Source organism: Anticarsia gemmatalis, chromosome 18, assembly GCF_050436995.1.
Source record: "Anticarsia gemmatalis isolate Benzon Research Colony breed Stoneville strain chromosome 18, ilAntGemm2 primary, whole genome shotgun sequence".
NCBI lineage: Eukaryota > Metazoa > Arthropoda > Insecta > Lepidoptera > Erebidae > Anticarsia > Anticarsia gemmatalis.
Window position 1 is genome coordinate 3544771 of NC_134762.1, and position 26090 is coordinate 3570860.

General features: G+C 34.5%; 1 long non-coding RNA gene across 1 annotated transcript; it reads left to right on the forward strand.

Moving 5' to 3' along the window:
* Nucleotides 1–4513: 4513 nt before the first annotated feature.
* Nucleotides 4514–20679, forward strand: LOC142980404 (uncharacterized). The gene is made up of 3 exons (XR_012959882.1): nucleotides 4514–4703; nucleotides 6037–6136; nucleotides 20465–20679. It is a non-coding gene; the product is annotated as an uncharacterized LOC142980404 (long non-coding RNA).
* Nucleotides 20680–26090: the final 5411 nt, after the last annotated feature.

Genomic DNA, 26090 nt, shown 5'->3' on the forward strand with positions numbered 1-26090 from the left:
TACAGTATTTTTTCTTACTTAAACCCATTGCTTTATTTCAGTTCACAATAATTAGGTATGGGTAATTGATACTGAATTTCATGTGCCAGAAGTTAACAACGAGACTTACCTAAATATTGATTTCTTTGGCAGTTTCATTTTAATAATAATTATCTACCTTTAATTTATTTATGTGCTAAATAAAACAAATTACTAAAACCTTAAACGAATCTCGTATTAAAACATTAGACGGTCTGAAAAAAATGGTAAAAAAAGATTTTAGCCGTTCTCATACAAATATTGTAAGGTATCTAAATAAAACTGTGTGAACTAGATTAATTCTTACAATGCATAGCAGATTCCCATAACGCATGGTAAATCGTTAAGTGTTGCTATATTCTAAAACTGACTGATTCCCAGGGAATGAATTATGGCAATTAAAATGTTTTTTATTTTTGCTATGGGACGGCAACTTGAACTCCTTAGCACTGTTTTAACAAAAATCAAAGAGTTTTATTGTTTTCAGGCACAATTTCATTAATAAATTTTTCAGAACAATAAAATCTGTAATAAACAAGGTTCGGGTCGATATCTTTTTTTATTAGTTATTGAGTAGTTTATGAGACTCTTACTAAATGTGTATAAAAATGACGTAGAGAGAGACAGAGTGATGTAAAGCGCTCTCGTATTCAAAAAATACCCTTTAAAATAATCAGATCAAAAAGTATTCTAAAACTGGTCGTGAAATTCATCCTAAATCATGAAGATAAGTGTCTGCAGGCGAAATTCCTTGACAACGACTTCCTATTGCAGTCATGGGCTCCAAATACTTACACATCTCCCACGCAGGCAACGCCGGGGCTAAATTATTGCACGCGTTAAACGGTTCCGTATTACTTACACGAATTAATTAATTATTTTTTTGGTCTCTGCTTACTTTAATGGTAAAAAGGCGAGATATCGTGTATGAATGTAAGTAATTAAGCGATTTATTTTGTTACAAAGATGAATTCTATTGAAATTATCATAGGTTAAGTTATGTACTAATTCGGATAAAAAGTAAGTATGATAAAAATAACAGATATCTCGTACTTTGGCAGGCCAAAATAAACTTTTTTTGACTTTAGTTTCAAAGTAAATATCTGTTTAATAATAATCTGTTTAATTGTGTATTTCATGGTCAATTTTTCGGCCTATCTTTGTACTAGGTATAAAGTGGGTGTAAAATACATCAAATTTCCTCTGTGAACTTAGTACGCTTTTTATAAAAGACGTTAGTAGCTGAAATTGTGTAATCAAATTTTATTTTAAAACATTGAGAAAGAACAAGCGCTATAACAGTTACACAAACAACCTTTTTAACAAACCAGAAATCAATATAAAAGGAACCATAACACACACCGACATTTCAAATTCCCAGCCAGGAACACGAAATTGAAACCTTTCTCTTACAAAGTAAGCCACACTTCACTCACATGACACATTGGTCAAACGCGACAAAAATGACAAATGAGTACAAGGAACTCCGATAAAAAAGGTAAATAAATAAAAAAGAATAAAGGGTTGAGTCATCAGATTGACGGGAATACTTTAACGTGAGTCACTGGTTGCTATCCGACACCTCAAGTGGATTTAGTTTGCTTATACTGGATATTACTTTGTTTCAACCTACTTATGTGTTGTTTTATTGTGCAATTGGCGTTTTAAGAGCAAAGTTCGAAAATTATGTTGATAGGTAATTTCAATCTTCTTTCTGTAATATTTTGAAACCTTAAGGGATTTTTTATACTACTTGGTAGATAATTAGATATTATACTTAATTCAATTTCTTTAGTTTCGGCTGCTGTAGGTGTGTCGGAGATAATAGCTACATTAGATTAAACAAAACAGTAATTTATTCAGTAATCCTATTAAAAGCTTTATTAGTGACTAGCTGACCCGTGCGGCTCCGCTCGCGTGATTTTCGTACTGTTGCTTATTCGTTTGAGCACGCGAATTGCGAAGCACTCGATACACCTACACATAAAAATGTTAACAACTCTTTTGTCATCTAATGGTTATTTACGAAAGGGACACACAATGTGACACAGGCTCAGGCAGGCCTGATTTCCTGTGGTTACCTTCTTTTCCGCTCTCGTCTGTATCCGTAGCAGTTTACAGTGTAAAATATAATACCATAGACTGACCATTGCTTACCCGTCTGGATTCAGAATATTATTATAGGTCCTATCTGCGCCGGAGCTCTTCAGACGCGTAATAATGTATACTTACGATAATACGTCCGAAACCGCGTAACCCGTAATTATTTTTTATACTTATATCATCCGTTGTTTATTTTTTAAAACTTACCACATAGTCTGTTTCATAGCTATCCAATTTATTTCCTTAATGCAACCAATTAATTTGGTTATGTGATTCGAACAACAACGCCATCTGTCAGTTGCGGCGAACAACGACAACAAACGAAATTACTCGATTTGCCATCTAGGATATCCCGATCGCACCGGACCCACGTAAACCAACATTTTTGTGTAATATATCGTACAACATTTATGTTTAAAAATCTTATAAATGCATAGCATGTTTCAAAGGTATTTTTTTTACAATAAAGCCATCAAAATAAATTAATTAGAAAAAACATGCTTTGTTGCGGTTTATAACGCCATCTATTGGTTGGTGCGAACAACAGGTATCGATACGGCAGGCGCCGACTATGCGAATGTTGTGAAATGGATTGTAACGCCATCTATGGTCTTTATAGGGAAACGCAGGTTCAAACGATTTCTACGTATTTTTTTCAATTTTCTAAAAATCTTTGAAATTTTATGCTATAAAAACTATCCTGGAAATTGCTCCACTACTTATTCTATGCATATACCAAATTTCAGTGCATTCTATCCAGTAGTTTTTACGTGATAGCGACACATACAGACGGAGGACAGACAGACAGACAGACAGACAGAAAAGAAAATTATAAATTGCAGATTCGGTATCAGTATCCGTTACTAAACATCCCCCATTGGTTTTTTTTTAAATATATTCAATGTACAGAATTGACCTCTCTACAGATTTATTATAAGTATAGATGTGTGATGTACTAATAGCTACTTCTCTATTTTTGAAAATTCCTACATGGGAAAACATTTCCAGAGCTAAAATTGTGTAGCAGTTAAGTAGTACCTTTGTGCAAGGAGGCATTCGAATAATATAGCTTACTTTTTTAAATATAATAAGTATACAGATTATTCTAATACGATTTGTAACGACACATCACGTTTTAGTTAATGCAAAGCGCCTGACAAAACTTAAAGAGCAAGCAAGACGAACGTCTTCGAACGCAAAGAAATTCTTAAGGCGTTCGAATTTAAAAAGATTATTTCATCGTTTTTTTTTGCAAACTGGTTATCTCGCTTCAAAAAATAAGTTTTATCTGACAAACATGGTTTAAACTGTATTATTCAGGATAAAGTTAAGAAAAGTTTAGTCAAAAATACAATTTCTTGATCATTTAAAAACAAAGTGTGAAACGTAACTAAGATGGCATGGTATCTTCACAACCCCAACTTCAGCTTCTTATGTCTTGTTTATTTAATATTATTTTTAATTATAATAACATTAAATTATATATTTATTTATAACATTACGCAGCAAGACTTACCTGTTTTCAATAGTTAAAACCTCATTTCACTTAGATCTTAGAAGACATTCGTGCAGCGCCTTACAATACTGCGATAGCAAAGAAGCCGTTCGTCTTTATTTAAGAAAACGGTAAGATGTTATCAAGGCGCTACGATGGTTTGATGCAATTACGAGTATTACAATTTCGCTAATAAGTACGTAATAGATCACTAGTACGTAATAAACTTTGCATTCTTTTGTAAGTTTTACGAATGGTTTCACAAAATTACAAATGAAATATTACCCTACCCTACTTCATCTATAACATGTAGGTGCGCTCAATAACCGGTCCAACTAACAATCGAAATCCTAATAGCTCTTACATATTAACAAACCCTTGTGTTCATTGTATCGAGATGCAAAAAATCCCACTTAAAATAAAATAAACAAGTATTGTCAAATAACTAGGTCAATATGTCCAAAGAATATAATTAGTCGATTCTTATACTCTAAAATAGGCATAATGTTCAACATCAACAATAAGCTATAAAAAAAAAACAAATTAAAAAGTAGTCCTTCAAGAATGACATTACGCGCGAAAATCAGGTTCTTAATTTGAAACCATTATTTTCCTGTGCCTTGCTGATTAGAATAATAAGAAAAGAAATGCTTATAATTGAAGATATTGAACGTACCCTGATTTTGCCTAACAATATGTTTATTATGACAATTGTTTACATTTTGAATAAATAACGGCGCGTGCTAAAGAAAAGGTGAATGTAAAGCAACAATTGTCAAATTAGCGGCCATGTTAATTTACATTTTGAAAATGGAAGGTGTTGTTTGAAGAGACAAGGCACTTTAATTGCTGACCTGTGGTAGTGTGACTATGTTTACGAAACATTTAGGACGAGAACAGATTCGATTAAAAAAATGGAGAGTCCTATCATATTATACTTTGTGAAGGTGCATTGATATACTTAGGGCTAGTTTCTCAGTTTAGGAATAATATGCCAGATTAAGTAAAAGTGTATAAAAACAACTGTCAAAAATGCATCTCATATGCTATCTAATAATTATTTGGAAATGCTGTAACTCGGTCTTCGGTACGTATATTTTTAGTCTGAATTAGTTTAAAACGTGAGTCGAGGAAGTGCATCAATTTGATTATGTAGTCGTAATTTTAAATTAGTTATAGTTATCGTAGTTTTAATTGGGTGTTGCGTTTCGTCGCTTTATTAGAAAGATTATGAGAATAAAATTGAACAGATTTAATGACTGTAAAATTAAACATTCTTAGCAACCACTAAGCATAAGGTAATAAATGAAAGATTTCAGTTTCCAGTTTCTTATTTCCGTTTTTAGATACAACGCATACCTTATCTGTTTTGCATGAATAACTTTTGAATGTAAAAGACAAGATATGAAAAATCTGGCTACGGTCTTAAAATTATGAAATTCAGACATTCAAATGCACTAAAGTAAACAAAACGAAATGTCGAATAATAATTTCCTTCTTCTTGAAGCCGGTTAAAACATTATCTTGAACATGCGGGCAGGAAACCAAAACTTTGCCTTTTAAAAATAAATCGCAAAATTCCTATAAAATTGCAACATCTGGTGTTACTAATATTAAAATTTCGTATTAGGAATGCGTGGATGAGTGATGGCGCATGCGCGGCGCGAGCCCCCTGATTGGCTATTGTCTGACGACTGCAGCTTGCAATGGCTTGCATTATGCATCTGCACTCTTAGTTAGTCTATGCTTCATAATATTTATTATATTCATGATTTATGTTATTCTTGCATTATTAAACGTAAAATCTCTATCAGGATTTCGTACCAGATATATCAAAATCAAGTCATTTATTCATTTAGGACCAAAATTTTAGGTCATATTATTATATTGACACTTATGATAGTCGTTACAATAACTAAATCTACCAGTTTTACCAGAAGCTAGCTGTAACTCTAAAAAGAGTCACGGAAAGGAGTCATGACTCACTTAGGGGGTATCCGTATTCATTTCAAATTATAATCTTTTTACTATTCGTTCGGTTCGTTTATAAATTTATTGCACTTTCTGCCTACCAACTGGAGGGCTCAGCTTTGTCTACTATCTTATCTTATTGTGAAACTTTCATTGATAAACTGGAGTTAAAATTGAAAGCTCTAACCTAGTTGGATTAACATTTAAATTAATGTGTGTAATCAGTGCTTCGTAGTATGTGGATACTACAGCTTTAAGTACATAAATAGATTTGAATATTTAAAAAGTAAAAACTCAGTATTTAGCTATTTTTGTATCGAATTTGCATGAGCAAAAAATTTTAGTAAGCCCTTAACAGATGATGTGGAATATTTGTCAGTGTGTTCATAACCACAAAAAAAAATCACTTAAACTTTTTAAATATTCAAGTATCATCTATTCGTCAACAGATGTCGCTGTACTCCGAGCATCGACCCCAGTTGTTCACTCTCGCCGCAGGAGGGCACTCCACGACGCATTCAGAATCGCTCTCTTTATATAAACAGTAATGTAAGTATTATAGTAATATTCACTTATTTACAAAAGAAAGCACATTTTTGAACACTCGAGTATCATATTTTTGTAAAGTGATTTGGTGTGAATTGATTTGGAAAGTACTTATGGTTTGCTAATCACCCTTAATTTATACAGTGTATTAAGAATCTGAGTGGTGTTAAAAGTGCGTATGGTAACGATCCTACTAACAGTTTCAATTGTGATAATATGGGCTTATTTAACATAAAGGTGTTGGTGTTAGGACCCTCTGACATTGCCATATACTGTACACGTTACCATACTCCGGATTACTATTGTGAATAGTCTGTGAGCACTTTGTCCGACCTGGGAATTGAACATAGAACTTCATGTTTCGTAGTCGGTTGCTCTACCGACCGCGACACAGAGGCAGTAAATTTACTTCAACAATATAATATAGGTAATAATACTCAACTAAACTACTTATAAAATGTAGCCATATTCCCGTTTATACATAGAAAAACTAGCACCTGTGTCCATGTAAGTTATTGTCAATTTACTCTCAACCTCGCCTCACTAAGTAATAACCACAAAAAGCTTCGCTAATAATAGTTTATTACTCTCGGTAATAAAATATAACGCACAGATAATTCGCTTTCGTTGTCATCGATCAATCAAGTCTCCCCTACACCTCTACGCTGCCGTGTATTATACTATGTATTATTTATTCTGTATTACCTGTTGTAATAAAATAACAAAGTAAATCCTACTATCCTACAAATATTATAAATGCGAAAGTTTGTGAGTATGTATGGATGTTTGTTACTCTTTCACACAAATATTACTGAACCGATTAGATACGATAAAATTTGGTATGTATCTGAATACCCAGAATAACACATAGGCTACTTTTTATCTCAGAGTTTCCGAGGGATCGGGATTTACACGGGAAGGGTTTCCACGCGGGAAGAAAGGACGAAAGAACGAAGTCGCGGGCGACCTCTAGTTAAAAATTAATCGTAATAATCATTGAAATCTTTCTCAATAGCTTTAGCGTCTCGAAAGACTAGTGTTATTACTTTAATTTGCTTTTATACTATAATGTAGTTTCAAACATCCTTTCTTTTAGTAAAAAGCTGTGTTTATTCATAAGTATCGTAACACAGTACCGATAAGTCCCCCTGTGCCATCAATTTGCGATGTTTGCATATATTTAACGCTCAATGCGTGTACGCATGGTGTCTCACATCGTGACGGACGTAATGACGGATATAACGAGGTGCATATTGAAAGCGAAATTATGAACGAAATGTAAAACTAGGACTTGTTATTTCTGTCTTAAATTTTTTTTATGATTTTTCGTCGTTTCAAGCGGTACTGAGCTAATCATTAAGGGGACGTGGGTTCCAATCTCCTTTGTGAAACTTCTGTCATGAATCCGCGCTAGCCTTAACACAAGTCTGTGGACTTAACTAGAGAAGATAACATGAGTTTTCAAATAGTATTCTGTAACCTACATAGCAATATTATTTAAAAAAATATCCCACTAGCGAGATAAAATCTTTTTTGGTGCCACCAAATGTAAAAGTTAAAATCTTCTTAGTGAAACGGTTACGTCCGTAAAATGCAGCAAGGAAGTCAAGTCAAAAAGTATTCGGACGGCTTAAACAACTTCGATCCTAGATCATCCACAAGCCTTCAAAAAGAAAACACTAAACACGCGAATAACCCATAAAAAGGGTTCAAAATAACCCCTTGCACGGTGCCTATAACGAACCTTATAATCGTGAATCATAAGACAAAGGTCGTCCCGCTCCGCGCCTTCAACGCCACCTGGCGGTAAAATGTAGTATATTGGTCAGTTTACATCTGGTACTAGGGCTTAGAAGGTTTAGAGTAGCCTAGTTGTACGCTGTTTCTACAGGCAAATTGACAACATTTCGAAGTAATGCTTTTGATGGAGACACATACAAATGACAAATGAAAATTATGTATACAAGTTACTCGCTTGCACAATTATTAGCAATGATCCAAGGATGATGTGAAATGATATTATTTGATAGTCTAAGACGAGATGTCCTAGTCGTTGATTTGTAGATTCTAAATATAGTATTTATTTTTGTTTTATATTTTTACTATAACATTGTTTTTTCATATTATCACAGATTATTGGTGATATTGCTGTTGTTTCGTAAATAAATTATATTTAAACTTTTGAAATACTCAAACAAAATGACCATCAAAATTTACAGCGACCAGTCTTTGAAAGAAAATAATACAAAACTTTTATTAAAACTCAAGCTACTTGGTTATTCTACAGTGTTCATAACTCTACATATAGGTCGTGTCTTCATTACATTTCTTCAAGACGGCTGAGGGGTAGTAAATTGGCTTTTTTCCAATTAACCCTCCACCTGGACTGTGACTTACCCCTCAAGATGTACACTTATATCATTAATGGTTATTTATTACCGAACAAACGGACATTTACGAAAGGGTGCTAGGTTTTAAAAAGTTGCATGGAAACATGTAATTTATCAGCTGACTTTGGCTTTTTTGTTGAAAAGTGAGTAGGTTAAGTAATCTCTGTGCAATCGGAAGAAAGATGGGCGTATGCTTTCGAAGGTTTAGGAGCTTCAACAATAAAAGCATATTTAAAAGCTGAGCCCAAATGTCTTTTCCGCTTACAGTCTACACTAGCTGACCCAGCAAACGTTGTTTTACTATATAAATAAAAAAAAATGGTCACTTAGGGACATGAAAAATAGATGTTGACCGATTCTCAGACTTACTCAATATGCTCACATCAAAATTTCATCAAAATCGGTCAAGCCGTTTCGGAGGAGTATGGCAACGAAAACTGTGACGCGAGAATTTTTTATATTAGATATGGCAAAATGTTTACAATCGCGGATTTTACACAAAAATGCAAACCGGGCGTCTAGACGTTTTAACCGACTTTCATTTCAAGTCCGATGTAAGTCAGTCGAAACGTCGGATACTACGATACAAATAAAGGATCGTAATCTTTATTTTGATAAATATTCTAACGGAAATAAGAAAATACCAATAGGACTATGTGATGTTTCTTTATGTCTAACAAAAATAAATGGTTTAAATGACTTTGCCCAACCCGGGACTTGATCCCGAAACCACACGATCACAGCTGTCGAATAAGTTACCTACCCCGCCACAGAGGCAGTTACGTTCTATTTTAAGCTTTAACCGCCAAAATCATAAATTCTCTATAAACCCCAAGTAACCTTAAGACCGCTATCAGTAAGACAATCATATTTCACCCCAATTTGTAACCCCCGCGACCAACAGACCCTATCATTATAATTGACCTTATCTTAATATAATAATTATAGATTCCTTAATTACCATCGTAGATCGTGATGTACTGTTTCAGACTTAAGTAACTCTATAGATTTTATAGTCATATTAATAGAAGCCTAAACATTTTGCTTTTTATGAGGCTAATGGTGAGTTCCACAGCTTATGAATAAGTCTCAGACAACTCATCTGCTAAATTACTGTCAGAATTCCATTTTTTTTTACAATTCTGATATTTGCCTCGTAAGAGTGGAACTGGCTATTAAGGACTCGCATTATTTTCTAAGAATAATGAGGCTGCAAATAATAAGAAATGAGCAAAGCTACAGAGTGTCTTATGCAAAAAATGCATAGAAATCAAAACATCTCACAATTATTATTTGATTTGGACAGCAAAATCAACTCATAAAGAATTCGTTTCCGGTTCGTAGATCATTTTATTCCCTCTCACTCGCGGCACAGTTTATAAAGTCTAACTGAAGTAAACCTCTACCCTTACAATCCTTTGCCAAAGTAAAATTTCGTCAAATGTTGTCTACTATTACTTCTCTATCCATAAGCAATCATCTAAAATCTTAACCTTTTATCAAGCGGTACCGCAAGGCCCAATTATCAAACATTATATTCTTTTAAAAGCCCATAACATCACCAAGAGCTGCCCTCTGACCACATTTTATCATCGATCAGCGGCTGCGCTAGAAATGTAAATGATGCGTCCATCTGCCACGCCACCTGGCGTACGAATGCTGAATTAATTATGAATAGCACGCGCCGCGCATGCGCACCCCGATGCTCAGGATATTGGTGACATTTTGGAAAGTGTACTGTTATTATATTTTTGATTGGGTTTTGTAAATTTTGAATTAGTGGGTAAATATTGCATTTTAATTTTGGTTATGGACTATTAGGTTTGGATGTGATGATCACGATCTACCGAGATCCTCTATAGTTTTATCTCGTCTCTCTTTCAGTACGGATTAGACTTTTTTAAACAAAGTCTAAAGAAGCAATCCCGATAATACTGTGTTTCACTCCTCCTATAGTGAAGTAGTGTAGAAGTAAGTGAACCACAGTTTCGTGGCTTATTTTTTAGAAAATTGCAGTTGTTACCTGAAGTTGGGTAGTCGATGATCCGAAATGATGAAAGACTTGCTCTCATTTCTACACCACTCCTTGTTTCATTGCAAAAGAATCATTGACTCCTTCCGTTTTTTAATTGGTACAAATTTTTACAATATAATATAACGCAAATAGATAAAAAAAAACATAGAAACACACGTTCATGAATGAAATCAGCACTAGCAATAGTCCGTAATAATAATCATAATAAATAACTGAACGCAAACCGAGTTGACCTATAAACGAGACCACACACATAGCAATTGTATCTAAATGAAGTCATAACATGTTTATGAGCATTGAGCATGTTTAGCATATCTACAGCTGATTGACAAATGAACTATTGCAATTTAGTGTACACTATTATTTTAATAAGACTCTCTGTACTGTATCGAACCAGGGACATAAAACTGGATACTGCTACTATTTGACTCTTCCGAGACAGGCTCAGCCTAGTGGAAAAGTCACTAGAATTATTAATATAAATAGATAATTGTAACTTTAGTTTAGTATAGTTTTTAAGAATTGGAATTTGACTGGTAAATAAACATTATTTTATATATTTTATTTATTTATTTTTACATATTCTTTGGTTATGCAATGTGAATGTGAATGAAGCGAGGGAAGTTTGCAAGGATTGTCTAGTCGATTCCACTGAGAATGTGTTCTTTTATTTCGTAAAAAAAACACGTATCAAGTTTTTAAGAAATGTAGCACATAATTTTAACTCTATTCTTTGAGTCAAGTATAAGATTTTAGATGTAGTAATTGTTACGTTATAACAAATGTCAAGCTCAACTTGACCTAAATGGATAGATTATGTAGTACTTTTTATCTCGGAAATCTCTGCATCAGGGAAATCACGAACTTAAGCAAATAGGTCTATAAATATATGTAATTTCTGAAGACATATTTTCTAGAAAATATTAGTCGTTTTCGTGGGACCTCCACAAACAAATAAACATGGAATCACATATACAAATTTAAATTACGCGTAAACTCGTGACAAAATTTTACAAAGAATTTAATGCCCTCTCTTTCACTATTAGAACTACACCCATTATCTAACAAAACGACACCCTCAAAGCATTAAGGGCGTGAAATCGTATCAAAATTTCTCAAAAATATTTTAATGTTAGATCATTAAGCAACACATTAGGCATAGTCGTGACTGACCGACAACCTCCTACTTTTTGTCCATCATCTTTTTCGAAAGTGATTTTGAAAGTGTAAGTGTATCCTTGCCTTAAAGTGTTAGGATGACTTGACAAGACTTGGTCCAGTTATCCAGTAGGATCAGTAGACCGTGAATTGAAGCAAAAAGGGATAAACAGCTGTTTTGTCCATCAGCTGTGGTTGCAAGTATTTTAATCGAAAGGTGCTTTTTCTATTGTGGTCCATGGTACCTTTTAAAAGGTCGGATGTGATATTGCAGCCTCTACGTAACGTACTAACATTGTCAAATAATATCCTCGCTGCCTGTTTGTTTGTGATAAACAGAAACTAATGAATTTTCATACGGATTTATATACAGATAGACAGAGTGATTTCTGTTGCATTCGAGATAATTACCCGAGATATATTATAATCATAATATCGATGTACTGGATCCACCAGTATGGTGCTGCCTAAATGAATGTTTAAAGAGACATGTGTGATGATTTCGTTGTAACGCCAAGGAATAGGAGTATCTATCATGTTTTCTTGCGATGTGTTCAAACGAACAACGAATCAACATGACTTGGTTTGGTTTACATGTAATAAGTATACAGGCATTTGAATGATTGTATGACTATGACCATAGGCCAAGTGTAAGGACCTCGATGATCAGGTCAAAATGAGTGATCTTATATAGAATAGAATAGAATAGCATTTATTTGTAAATATGGGTAATACACAAGAAGGTAGTGGTTACATATAAGAATTTTGAGTTTTAAGAATTCCTATTTTATACCATTACTTCATTATAAGCATTCTTTACCCTAAAATTAGGGCACTTACACACCCGCCGTATAACATAAGACTTCTTAATTAGCATGACATTATGCCGTGGTCAGCCGATGGTGTCGATATGGCTTAAAGTCATTTATGTCATTTGTATGCCAGTGAAGCCACCCTCGTTCAAATAGCTCTGTGTAATTATTATTACGACACCATAAGGGACCGAAGAAAAATGTTAATTTCTAGTGATAAAATTATACGAGGCATTTGTGTTTTGTTTTTTGGTTTTATGTGTTTATTTTGTAAAATATGTAGGTATGATATAGAGTTTCTGAGAGTGTACCCTATACAGGTTATAAAAGAAAGTAGGAAATAATGTTTTATGAGAGCCCTTTTTGGTAATTGCCATTCTTCTACAGGCTGTATTCGGCTGTAACGAAAGGTCTCTCTAATATCTCTAACTAATATTATTAGTGGTACAAAAATCACAAATAAAATAAAATAAATTAGCTATCAACCCAAAATAAACCTGTTAAGTAATAATATAAGTACATATGTTATATAAGATGAATATATGCCTTATGAAGCAGTGTTTGTAGAGTAAATTTTCCTTTCATTTTAAATTCCTACGTTTTTTTTAAAACACTACGTACTTACATGTTCTTCGTTGATGCCAAAACTCTACTTGCTTGGGAATTTTATGATAAAATTGTATTGAACCAACCACCCTTCAATAATATTGAATAAATATTCAAATATAAACAATATCGATCACAAATAAAAAATAGTTGTTTAAATTAGCATGAACTATGCAAGTTGATGTGAGTAAATGAACTGCGCGCATCTGCATACAATGGCCGTCAATTTATTGGATCATGTGGCACTAAGCAATGCTGAAATTACATGCTAAATTTTAAATTAAATTTTGATACATCATTATAGATGTTAGCACTAAAGATTGTGGCATTTTTTAGTCCGTTTGGTAGATTTCGATTAAAATATTAAACTCGTAGTTTTTGTTTTTGTAGGTAAAAAACTATTAAGGCTAAACATTGTGTTGTCTGGGATCAGCCTAGACTTAAGGCCTAAAATCCCTCATTTTACGAGGGAGAATTTCAGTTTATTTTCCGTGAAACAGAATATCTTGAAAATTACGAAACCAATAGTAATATAAACCCACTTTCTACTTATACTGTAAATGCGAAAGTATTTGAAGATGTATGTACATATCGACGGTCCCTACGTACAATAACCTAATTGCAAAACGCAAATTTTACAGGAGAGCTGTTTGAAGTTTCAAACACTTGTATCTCAAGTTCTATCAATCGCAGAGCTATGAAATTTTGCACGAAGTCTTTATTTGTTGTCTTTTATGAGAAAATAAAATAAAAACGTTAAAATATATTCATTTTATGTACCATTGGTCACAACCGTCGTTTTAAATCGGAAACATTCTGACTAGCATTTACCTAAGTGGTACTTACTGATCTTTACTTGGGGGATTGAACAACGATCTAAATTGTAACTGCCTTTTACTACATTTTACGTTGAGTATAATATTGAATTACGGTGTTTTCATACTGGGAGCCATGAGGTAAAGGCTGATAATAAAATAAAAAGAAATATTTTAAAAACTTTTTTTATTAAATTCACAATAGGCAACCCTTTTCTTCATCATAAAGATATAAAATATTACATAGTAATAATATTGAGCAATCATAATTAGGTACTTGTTGAATATGGTTGCTCGAGAAAAATGTTTCAAGTATACATCAACACTTCCAAAGAAGGATGATGAAGCCGAGATCGAGAAGGATCAAGAAGCATATAGGTTAATATGCCTTCACTTAGAATCTCATCTGTATCCGTATGTTCAAAATCTTACTTACGCAAAAGAAGTGTGGGATGCATTGACAATAATTTTGGAAGACAAGGGAATAAATAGGCGCATAACTCTGATGAATTGTCTCTTGGATAAGAAACTGGAAAACCATCGATCTGCTGTCATGAGTCAGGCTCAAAAGCGTAAAGAAATCAATCAAAGTTTCGATGACGATTTGGTTGCCGTGGTACTTTTGCGAGGTATGCCTGATGTTTACCGACCATTACAAATGGCACTAGAGCATTCAGGAATGAAGATTACTTCTCAAAATGTTCGGCAAAAGCTTCTACAAGAAGATAGCGCTCAGAGCTCTTCAAATGATTCCTCGTCGAACTCGGCTTTAGTAGTGAAGAAACAACAGTCAGTATTAAGGCTCAAGTGCTTTTAATGTGGAAAGAAAGGTCATAAGAAGTCCGATTGCCCAATGCTGGACAAGGATGTGGTGCACGCTTACCAACGGTTTCCTCGAAGTCGAAGAAAGTTGCGTTATGCTGTTCAAGTGTTCACTGTCGGTGCACAAATCCTTCAGCCCCTCGACGTTTTATCTCGATAGTGGAGCCTCGACACACATGAGTTTTCAGAAGCAGTGGTTTAGAGATACTTTAAGGTTACTGATAAGAATGTTGTGACGTGTGCAAATGACGATAGAATGTCAAGTGAAGGCAAAGGTGATATTATAGTTAATGTGAAAGGAGTTTTGTTAACTGTAAAAGATTGTTCCTTTGTGCCTGGCTTGAAAGTTAATCTTTTGTCGGTATCTAAGTTGGTACAGAATGGATGGAGAGTTATTTTTGATTCTGATGGCTGTAGGATGTTTCACCAATCGATAAGCGAGATAACGAGTAAACTTGTGGTTACTGCTAGTGAAGTCTCAGGTATCTATAAGTAGGATAATTGTTTTGCTATTGTAGATGGTGCATTGGCTACGGTTCAAATTGAAGACTCGTTGGCACTTTGGCATCGTAGATTAGGGCATGTTAACTTGAATGATTTACGGAAGTTGCCTAACATCGAGGTTGGAGGTAAAAGTGTAATGGAACCTTGTGCTGCTTGTATAAGAGGTAAAGCACATAAGTTACCTTTTCCAAAGGGTAAAGCAAGGCGAGGGAAAGACAAACTCAGTTTATTACATGCTGATTTGTGTGGTCCCATGTCGGAACGTTCTTATGGTGGAGCTCGTGACATGTTCGTATTAGTAGACGATTTCACTAGTCACTCTGCGACAATTGCACGTTTTCGTACGCTCCGTTTTTATGTGTTCTAATTCGTGGTAAAATACTATAATTGGTGTCTAATTAACACTCCTGCATAGTGAATGTGTCTATTACTAGTGAAATTGAACTCTGGGTGCCATTGAAAGTCAATAGTTTTGGTGTGTACACAGTTTTAACCACAGTAAAATTTTGGTTGTGACTGCATTGGGCTCTGCATTTAGCCGGTCATAGTGCATCGCGTTGCCATCTCGCTCACTCCTGCGCATACGGCTCCTTGCATCTCGTTCTCGCACGCTTTGCACACAACAACAGCTGACCGCTCACTGCCCGCCATTTTGCATGTTTACTCACTCGCAGTTTGGATTTTGAAGATCTTCAAATTCTTTTGAAATACCTAGTGCAAAATTATACATATTACCTACGTACATAACGTATAATGGCCTCCGCTTCCAAAACATCTACTCGTAAAACGAACATCCCCACCGATGCTAAAGAGAATGAAACTAACGTTACACTTCGAAAAAGACAAACAGGTAACTCGTCTAGTCAATATGTTACCGAAGAATGTCTTATGTCTATGCAGCAACAGATCACTGACGCTATTATATCTTCTATGAAAACAACAATCAGTGATTTAATTACGCACGAACTTAAATCTCTTCATCAACAAGTTTCTTCACTTCAAGAGTCTATGACTTGGTTTAATAAGACATATGAAGACGTTAAATTAACCATCACTTCTCAAAGTAGCAAAATCTCGTCACTGGAAGCCGAATGTAAGAGTCTGAAATCTGAGACTACAGAATTGAATAAACAATTGAAAAACATGATTGAGGACAACCATAGGAAGGACCAGTGGGTTCGCCGTTCCAATATTGAGATCGTGGGCATCCCCGAAAGTAAGGATGAAAATCTTCTCGAGATTATCAGCAAACTGGCGCGGTTATGTAACATTGAGATTAACCCTTCTACGGATATAGATTTCGTTACGCGTGTCGCGGTTAAGTCGCCAAATGATCACAAGAAACCAAAACCGATTATCGTGAAATTTCAAGCCAGATATAAAAAGGACGATTTCCTGTCGTCTTTGCGTAAGAAAAAAGATCTCAACACGCTGGAGCTGGGGTATAAGACTGGTAACAGAATATTTGCAAACGACCACTTAACAAGTCATAACAAATATCTGCTGCGTCGTGCTAAAGAGTTGGCTCGTGAGAAAAACTACTCAATGTGCTGGGTTCGTAACTGTTCCATCATGGTACGTCGAAAGCCTGATTCACCTATTATTTATATAAATACTGAAGAATGTTTAAAAAAAATCAAATAGGGGTTTGTACTTATTCGTCTCGTCCGTTTGATACTATTAACTTTTACTTACTATTTTTTATAATATTCTCGGAGCAAGAGATTATCTGTTACGTTTCTATTTTTATTTTATTCTGTATAAAATTTATAAAATGTTACAAGTTTTATAACAGCATTACATTACATATTTTCTTTATTTTGTCGATGTCGAGAGTAGTTATTCCGTACTGTAATTTGTTAACAAATCATTTGACTATATTTGCTTATTACAATTTTGCTTATTGTAGCAGTTGGTTTCGCTTAAATTATAAAATTACACATCAAAGTACAGCGTTTGAGATAACAATTTTACTTTACGTTAAGTTGTTTAAAATCATCAATTATTATTTGTTAATTTTAGTTCCTAACTGTAAATCTGGTAAGCTTACATATCCTTTTATGCTTGCTAGAAAATATAATAAGATTTATTCACTTATTTTTTACATTACTTATGGATATTAAAATCTACTACCAAAACGTTCGTGGATTACGAACAAAAACACACGATTTTCTCAATAATGTGCAGTTAAATGACTATGACATTATTTGTTTAACTGAAACATGGTTACTGCCGGGTTTCTTTAATAGTGAGTTGTTTGACTCGAGATATGAGGTGTACCGCGCTGACCGCGCGGGCGGCGGCCGCGGCGGCGGCGTGCTAGTGGCGGTGCGCCGCGCGCTGTGTGTGGATGAGCGAGACGCGGCCGCGGCGCCGCCCGCGCTGCCCGGTGCTGAATGCGTGCACGTTAGCATCGTCCTGACCAAAATGCCGACGTTAAAATATCTCAGGGTATTCTGTGCTTATTTTCCACATAGTGTTGAACAACAAAATAGCCAATTGGCGTTATTTGAGCACATATCTAATATAGTTTTAAATAAAACAACTGACTATTGTATGTTGCTGGGTGATTTTAATATTAGTAATGGACATTGGTCAGACAGTCATGATGGTTCCAATAGCTTAACGCTTATAAATCCTAATTTTAGTAATCTTGAGTATAATTTAAATTCATTTTTATGTTTTACTGGTTTACAACAGTTTAACGGTATTCTCAATAATAATAACAGACTTTTGGACCTAATTATTTCCAGTTTCTCGTGTAATGTTCAACGTTGTTCGAACCCGTTGACAGGTGAAGATATACAACATCATCCCGCTTTGAATATTAATTGTACGGTGAATGGCGAGACCCTGTGCCTGCCCCCTGCACCTCGCTTTATTCGTAGATTTCATAGTGCTGATTATGACTCTATAAATACTGTTTTATCAAATGTTGATTGGCACAACGAATTAGACTTGCCAGACAATACAAAATCAGTTGACACATTTTACAGCATTATTAATTCAGTAATAGTTCTCCTTCTTGGTATTCTAAAGGACTTATTCAAATTATCAAGCAAAAACTAAAAGCCCATAAGAAATGGAAAGTTTATGGCCGCCAGGCTGACTACGACCATTTTTCCGAACTTCGTGCTCTACAAAAAGACGTTCAAACTACGTGCTATAACCAATTTATTGAGAGCTCAGAACATAGAATAAGTACTCACTCAAAATACTTCTGGTCTTACATTAAATCTAAAATGAAATCAAGTGAATTCCCGAGTTCTGTATATCTCTCTGATGTCAACGCCACTGATGGTGCTGGTATTGCAGAACTTTTTAATACCTATTTTACCTCTGTCTTTGAACCTTCGAATGATATGGCCATTAACTTTTCCTCTAGTAATAGTTATCAATTAGTCGACATAGCTTCAGTTAATATTACAGTTCAACTTACTGAGACATATTTAAAAAAACTTGACTGCTCGAAAGGACCTGGGCCTGACGGTATACCGCCCATCTTTCTACGAAGTTGTCATAAAGTGTTAGCTCTTCCGTTATCAATTATCTTTAACCAATCTTTAACACAAGGAGTAATGCCTATCCGTTGGAAAAAGAGTCACGTAGTACCTATACTTAAAGGAGGTGATAGGTGTGACGTCACAAACTACCGTGGTATATCTAAGCTGTCTCTCATTCCTAAACTTTTAGAAAAGATTGTTTATGATTCAGTTTATCCTAAAGTTAGACAATTTATTATTCCAAATCAACATGGTTTTGTTTCTAATAGGTCTACTGAGACTAATTTATGTGAATTAGTCGATCTCGTTACTAAAACAATGGATGAAGGTTATCAGGTTGACGTCGTATATACGGATTATTCCAAAGCGTTCGATAAAATTTCCCATTCTATTCTCATAACCAAGTTAGCTAATATTGGTATTCATGGAGACCTTCTGAGGTGGCTTCAATCTTACCTTAGAAATAGAACACAGGCAGTCACTGTTAAAGGTTATACGTCCACTTTTGCTCCCGTCACTTCCGGTGTGCCTCAGGGCTCACATCTTGGGCCACTTTTATTCAATATTTTTATTAATGATGTTATTCATGTCATTAAAAGTTCTGGTTGCCTACTCTATGCCGATGACACTAAAATTTTCAGGAAAATAACTGACATCTCTGACTCTCTAGTTCTCCAAGACGATTTGTATAGTCTCGGTAATTATTGCAAATTAAATGGTCTAGTTATGAATACTAATAAATGTTATATAATCAGTTTTACAAGAAAAAAGAACCCCATAATTTTTAACTATAAACTTTTTGACACTAATCTTAAACGAATCAATGAGGTAAGAGACCTTGGTGTGATCCTCGATAGTGAACTAACTTTTAGATCTCATTATAATCATATTATTACTAAATCTTACAAAATGTTAGGATTTATTCTTAGACAAGGTAAAGAGTTTAAAAAGAAACATACATACATGATACTATACAATAGTTATGTAAGATCACACCTTGAATATGCATCTACCGTCTGGAATCCACATTTCAATGTTCATATCGATGGAATTGAGTGTATACAGAATAAATTTGTTAAACATCTGGAATATAGAAACTGCAATGATCCTAATTTTAACTTTCATTCCAATAATTTAATTTCACTACAACGTCGCCGTCTACACAATGACATAACTCTCCTATACAAAGTTTTAAACAACTTAACTGAATCCTCTTATCTTTTATTTAACATAGGTTTACGTTGTAGGCGACCAACTTCACGCTGTACTTCAGTTTTAGACGTTCCTTTTGCAAGAACCTCATATGGTAAAAATAGATTTATTATAAGAGCATGCAGCTGCTATAATAATAAGTTTAATAATATTGACATATTTCATGAAACTTTTTCTAAATTCAAATCTCTTTTACGTACCAGTGCGGAATAACTTCTACAAGTATTGACACAATCATGTATCTAGAATAACTGTGAGATGATGTTTGTTATGTTTGCAACTTACTCTCGCATTTTTTTTGTTTAACTTAGTTTAACATTCGTTTTGTTAACTTTTTGTCGCTGAGTGCAATTCATTGTTTGAAGCTTCATTGGTGACAGTGTTAAAAATTTAATGTTTTTATTACATAATGTTATAATACTGTTTGCTTCGTTCACCACAATAAAATAAAAATAAAATAAATTTCTTTCTCAGGGAGAAGTCTCAAGCTTTAAACTTTTTCGAAGACTTCGTGAGGCATGTGGAGAACGAAACACGTCTGACAGACCCAGACAGTATTGAAGATGCGGAGGAGAGCTCAAACTCAGCAGATGTGGATACAGATCCTTGTGTTGAATCTGTGGAGCCTGTGAATTCAAATGAATCTGATGCTGAACATTGTAATACAAGAGTCAGAACAGTAGGTGTGAATATCGAGGAAGAGCCTAGGTATCCTCTGAGGAATAGGCTTCGTAGCGCACAAAGTGGACTATATTGCTACAACAGTACATGCAAGTTAGAGGAAGAACCACGTTCGTACAAAGAAGTCCTTCGAAGACCTGATAGCCTTGAGTGGATAGCAGCGATGAAGCGGGAGTTGGAGTCCATGAAGGAGCACGATGTTTGGAAGGTGATTGAGAAACCCCCTGCAGCCAAAGAGAAGACGTCGGTTGTGGCGATTCTAATATTTCTACTATACCTGAATCTGACAGTATTATCACCGAGCAAATTTGAAACTAATGGAGCTGAGGGTGGCGTAGGACTCATTTTTGCATGGATTTGAGCCACGGCTTCAATTGATGTAATTTTTTTCCAGATCTGAGTGTTCATCTTTAGCTTTTGCTAGCGAAAATGGACCCGAAAAAAATAAGAAAAAGTAACGTAAAATAACAGAAATGGTAATTACTTACATTTTTAATTTAATATTCCCGATGTAAAATAACTTAAGTGGCAGTTACTTAAAACAGTAGTATATGTTCTCCCACGTAAAAACACTTATGTAACACTTAAGACTTTTTGATTCAAAACATTCCCAAGTAAAATAACGTAACTACCAAAAGCGACTAATTACGTCGGAATTGAATAAAGCTTGTTTAGATTACCAGAAAAGTAATTTAAGTTGATAATGTAATTAAAAATATACTTTTTACTGACTAATAATTAAAGTTAAAGAAGGTACAATAAAATCAAACGTCAAATTCAACTTACCTGATGATATTTTGATGGTTTTACCTTTATCTTTTACATTTTTCATTTTCTTTTTTGCGCGAGCGCAACAAGCCCGTATGTGGGAGTTACGGGGGAGGCGCGCGGGGGTGTTGTTGACTTTCCAATGTAAAATGTCTTAACTCTCACTAGTGACATTTTACATTGGAAGTGTTGTAGTTCTGGGGTTTGTCGAGTGTTGATTTAGGGTAGAATTAAAGCATTTTTACTAATTTTTCTTTAATCAATCGAAAGTGTATGACAACCGGAAGGTCACGGAAACAAAAAAGGCAAATCCCGTAAGTACCACTTGAGGGAATGTACGTAGGGACCGTCGATATGTTTATAACTCTTTTACAAAAAACAAATTTTGATGGAGTCTGGTTCACAGACCTAGATTAACACAGAGTTTCCACCCCAAGAAATCTTTATACCCCGACAAAATCGTGAACAAAAGCTAGTATGCATCAAAGCCGTTGAAGACGTTATTAAACAACGGGAATATCTCCATAACGTGATCTAAAATAGTCAACAAACACGCTATATCTCGCCGATCGTAACAGTTAATGCTACGTTATGCATAAATTAATATTATTTCATTATTATGACACCTCTACGGGACATCGTGATGCAAGGCGCATGCGCATACCGTTTTGTTAAGGCGATGATTTTTAAAACAAAATTATTGGTATTATGAAACGGTTCGACTGGGAAAATTCTTGGTAGGATATTTTCCAATAGGTAAATTAACCGGGTAGTTTTATTACTGTTATAGTTAGTTTAGTAAAGTAGGTTTTGGTAGGCCAATAAAGCCTTAACTTTTCACATATCTATAAAAATATTTCAGACTTAGGAAATCCATTAAACCATACAACACATAGTTTATTAAGGATCATTATATTATTATCATGGTAGCGCATTTTAACAACTAGCGGGAAAAGATCACACTATCGCCTAGACGCCTGCACCATCTGGTAAAAGCAGCAAAATGATTTGATATGGTGCCTTTTACTTAGGATCAAACTCAGCCATTCAATGACCCAATTCAATGATTTCAAACTACACATAACAATATAACCTTCCTCTTAAACCGTTGACATAACACGCATGCGCACCGACGCACGCGCCGATCACTATCATCACGACACTACCGACATGGGGGCGCATCTGTCGCCACCCCGCGCTTAATTGTTTCATTCTAATCGTGTTATCTATGAAGTAAGGCACGAGCGGTTGTACCTGGCAGGTTTAAAATGTATAAAAACTTTTGTTTAGATAATGAGTAAAGAAAGCAGTAAGAAGTAAGCATTAAGCAGTAAGCCGGCAAGGCTAAACAGACCAGACTGATATGTATTTAAGTGTACTGGATAGGTGACAAAAAGCTCATGAAAAATCTACTTTATTACCTTGGGTTCAGTAATCGCTGTTACTTATAACCACTGGATTTACCGATGTATCATACCAATTCTTTTTATTTAATAAAATAATGATATCCACTAAGTCCAATTGCAATAGAACCTAAATAACAGAATCGTTAATAACTACTTCAGTAGGTACGCCGTTGTTAAAAAGTTAAGTCAGTAAAATAAAAAAAGTAACTACAAAAAGCAACATTTTGACAAATTATAGAAAACATTACGTGCAACAACAATGGAATGTGATATAAAATAAAGTGCTTCACGCTATAACAACAAAGGGCCGGCAGAGAGACGTTTACGCAACGAATGTTTCCTAACTGTAATATAATTGATTTGTTACATTTAATCTATTTTTTATGAATGTGGAGAATGAATGAATAGTTTACAATATGCATTTTAATATGAGTTGCAGTTGAGATCTTCACAGAAACATGGCATATCAAGATGGCAGGTAAACCTTCCATATAATGGATTATTGTTAAAACTGTAGTGTGTTGTGTCTCCGATGACGTCATGTGAGTCTTGGCAACAATTGATTTACAGTATTCGGGTTCGATAAAGAAGAGTTCCATTTCCCAAATATATGAGCGGCCATTAACCAATTTTTTTGTTTTTTTTTATGCCTGTATGTATGTAAGCTAGGTCTTTTAAACTACGCAACGGATTTTGATGCGGTTTTTTTAATAGATAGGGTGCATCAAGAGAAAGGTTTATGCGTAAAAGTTGTAAAGGTTTAAGGCGGGCTGTTAGTATCTAAACTAAAATATTTACTAAAAATTTTTAAATTCTTTAAATACAACAAATAAGGAGTGAAGTAAATTATAAAAAAAAACAACAATTATTTACACAAATTTCCACTCAATTAAAAATAATCATCGTCACAGTATGGTACAAATATAAAAAAAGCAAAAAGTACTTTGTACACCCGTTCTCGCCTGTTAATGATCCAGGTTTTTAACTTATCAGTCATGTTCAGAGATAAGGGAACGATGATAACATCTATAGATAGAAAATAACTACTAAAAAACTACATAACCCTTGATAAACACAGCCGTTTAGAGCACACATACAGACATTACATAGTATCACATATTTTCTCAAAGATAAAGACCTAAAAATTAATAAGAGCAAAGAGGTAACCAAAATTTTCAGATTTTTTTTAAAAAACAGCAAGTACGTTTCTTACACATTAATACTTAAAAATTTCAAAAAACAAAAAAATAGCAATTATTTACACTAATTTCTACTCAATTTATAATAATCATCATCACAGTATGGTACAAATATCAAACAAAAGCACCAATGTACACCCGTTCTCGCCTGTTAATGATCCAGGTTTATAACTTATCAGTCATGTTCACAGATGAGGGAACGATGTTATCAGTAGCGTGGGGATGTAATTTGTTATAATCAAAAATAGGGTTGGATTTTTGTTTTTATCAGTTCTTTTTTGGTGTAATTATATTTTTATTGTGTTGTTAAAAGGTGATTTATTTTAATTTACTAGATTATGTAACTTATGTTTGTGAATTCGATTTTTGCAAAAAAAAATGCATAATTTGAACAATAAATATTCATTCTGCATTTGCCATGAATACTGTTTTGTAGACGTTTGCAAATTAGGGGGAAAAACGTATAATTGTAAGAAAAAAAATATGAACAGAGTGATATAAATTCGAGTATGATCCATCATATTTTGTCGGTAGATATGATCAGTTGCTTCTTTCGTGTTTGTACAAATTATACATGCCCAAAGGGGCAGGTAGAGGCCAAAGAACAGAAACCTCTCTTGCCTTATTCACATCCATACCTACCATCTTGTTCACATAAAAATGTGTCATTTGAAACTTACAATTTTTAGCCTATTCTCTCTTCAACAGTTAATACCTTTATGTTACAAGAATATCCTACGCTATTTTCTATACCAAAACTTTTATTCCAACGCGCCATTTTTTACACAGGAACAATAGAAAGAAAGTCTTAAAGCACACTCGAACACCCTCAGTAAACTGCGTATCAAGTGTTACCCATATACTTAACAACAATCAACCCGTATAGATGTCGCCACTAGCGGCTGTACGTGATTTTTATTCATTTAGTACACAAATTGATAAAAAGCGGGCCCATACGGGATGCGATGGGGTTGATGAGATGATTGACAGAAATATTGACAGTTATAATTGATGTTTGTTATGTTCACACGGTCAATGAATCTATCAAAATATGGCTGTTAATTTTTTCATATAACTGTAGGAATTTTTGCGTTTTGTATTCGATGTTATCCTAACCTGCACTTGGCCAGCGTGGTGACTGGTGGACTCAAGGCCTATCCCCTCCCTCATTACGAGAGGATACCCATGCCCAGCAGTGGGACATTAATAGGTATAATTTATTTATTTATTCGATGTTGTAACTCCTGGCCATTGTTTGTAAAGCGTAAAAACTCTTGGAGCTTCTTCAAAAACTTCTTCATCGTGAACGAGACAGTTTAAAACATCGTATCCTAACAGTTATTCCGTAAAACACCTTATTCTCTTATATACAACCTTGTTTAAGAACCACTTACTCACCTTAACCCTTGTTTAAGACATTTATTGAGAGCATGCAAAGTCCATTCATGAAAGAGCATGCAATCCACAAACAACCCGCACTTGGCCAGCGTGGTGGACTCAAGGCCTAACTCCTCCCTCATTTGGGAGGAAAATCCTTGCCCAGCAGAGACAGAAATGGGTAAAAAGAAAAGAAAAACAAAAAAGCAACTTATCAATATTCACTGTTCTATTTTAATCCTAAAAATAAACTACATAAGCCTCTCGTGGGCGTAACTAGGTGACGGTAAATTGGTTCAATTGTAACAGATAGGTTACCAGGCCAGTGCGCGAAAGGGCCCAGTCGTTATGCTGTTAGGGCCTCTTATAACTATGTTTGTATGTATGTTTTTACAACTGAAAATCTATGTAACTCTATATATTTCTATGGAAAAATCTGTTCCTAATTTATTAAAAAAAAATAATTCCACTAAGGTCGCCAAATTGTTTTTTTTTTTTTATATGTATATAATTATTTATTAGTAAGTACCTTTTTTACTAGTTCGCTGCTTGGTTTTCATTATTTAATTTTATCAGTTTAGTGAGTTCTGTATAGGTAAATAGTTGGTAATTAGTTAATTACACCAAAATTCCGAGCAATCATAATAAGTACTAGTAAGTGATTTCGAG